At 34.4% G+C, this 1,800-nt stretch overlaps 1 long non-coding RNA gene across 1 annotated transcript; it reads left to right on the forward strand.

Moving 5' to 3' along the window:
- The first annotated feature begins 825 nt into the window (after window positions 1-825).
- LOC149243759 (uncharacterized) lies at window positions 826-1,436 on the forward strand. The gene is made up of 3 exons (XR_016245801.1): window positions 826-1,097; window positions 1,191-1,280; window positions 1,395-1,436. It is a non-coding gene; the product is annotated as an uncharacterized LOC149243759 (long non-coding RNA).
- The last annotated feature ends 364 nt before the right edge of the window (window positions 1,437-1,800 follow it).

Consider the following 1,800-nt stretch of genomic DNA (forward strand, 5'->3'; position numbering starts at 1 on the left):
TTATATGCTTACTGTCTGCTGCTGTTATAGTTTCATTAAAAGTTAGTTTTTGAACAATGGGGAGTTATCAGGGCTCGATGTGTTTACTTCCATTTAAATACAGTTCCAATTTATCTACCCTTTGATATTTTTCTATAGCCATCCGATTTCTTATCTCACCTTAATCGTAACCCAGGCTTAACAACATACCCAGGATTAAATATTGAGTCTGCATACTATGGTTTAATCCAGTTATTATTACCTCCCGCTGTATGATAAATTCTTCTTTTCTTTTAGTTCCGGCAAGGGTTTCTCCTAGGGGTAAAATACCCATTGTGCAGGTCTATACATAACCCTTAATAATTTCCGGTTTCATAGTTTGCTCTTGTCCAGTTACAGTGAGCCTGTAACTTTTACAGCTCCGAGCTACTTACTATTCAGAAAAGTCTCTATGATTAGTCCTCAGACCCTAATCTCAGTTTCTGAATTTCCTCGCTCAAGGTATTTCTGCCACCGCACAGGTTTTTCTGATTTTTGTTTTGCAATTGACTGAGGGGTAAAAGAACACTATTTATATACAGTTATCTGCTAATAACTCAAATAAACCAGACTCCTCACCCAATTCCTATGTAGAAATATATAAAATATTGAACATATTTCCTACCAAGAAACTTAGCAGATAATGTAACAGATGTCCAAGGGATTTTTTCCTACTTACCTGGTCATTGCCTGGCGGATAAAATTCCTCAGTGGTTCACCTGAAATTCCTGCTACTTCTTTGTTTGACCACCCAACCGTGAGACTCGTCCTTCAAGACCAGAGTATCCATGTCCACTCCAAATTACTAGCAAGTTTTATAACCTTAAGATAGCTTTGTCTTTAGTCATGTTGTAAGTTGGATGAAAATGATTAGTTATCTTGATAGCCTCAAGTTAGTGCTGTGTTTATTTATGATGTAAGTCAGCTGAAAATGATTAATAATCTTGAGGAATGTATTTCAAGATGCATTCAGGGATTCCCATCAGGTGCTTCCTAGCATTGATGATGGAAACATTGAAAACCAATTGGCAGTTGTTGAATACGTTGAAGATATATACAAATTCTACAGGACAATTGAGGTATGTTTCTCTGTCAATGATTGTAGTTTCTTGTTAGGGTGAAGGTAAAGTTTTATTTTCCTTAACTAAAATTTGGCATTCATGTATGCCCAGGACGTGAGTTGCGTACCTCCAGATTATATGAGAAACCAGGTTAAAATCAACTCAAAGATGAGGGCAGTCGTGATTGATTGGTTGGTGGAGGTACAACTTTGTTCCTATGCTAGTTCCAACTTCCATTTGCTGTAAAACTTAGATCTAAAAGAGATTTATATGGTCTATCTCTTAGGATTGACATCAAAATCTTAAAATTTTCAGGTGCATCTGGAATTGGAATTAATGCCAGAGACATTGTATCTCGTTAAGAAAGATTCTTCGGCGAAAATCACATGGAATATCATTTGTCGACGCGTTTCGAACCAACTAGTGTGGTTCATCGTCAGGACAAGTTGAAGAAACAGATCCAACTTAGCATGATAAATAGTCTGAGCAGAGTCTCCAACGGCTAAATTAACGGCTAATTTTGACCTTAGGACCCAGGTCAAATTCTTATTTACTAATTTAATGATATTATTATAATTATAATTATTATTATCTTTCTTATGGAAATAAGTTAAATTAGGTAAAAAAGGTTGGTTTTAAAAAGGGAATCTATTTATTTATTTAAATTAAATATATATATATATATATATATATATATATATATATATATATATATATATAT

This window comes from Pinus tabuliformis, chromosome 8 (genome assembly GCF_031772625.1).
Source record: "Pinus tabuliformis cultivar Carrire ecotype Pingquan chromosome 8, CPIR1, whole genome shotgun sequence".
Lineage (NCBI taxonomy): Eukaryota > Viridiplantae > Streptophyta > Pinopsida > Pinales > Pinaceae > Pinus > Pinus tabuliformis.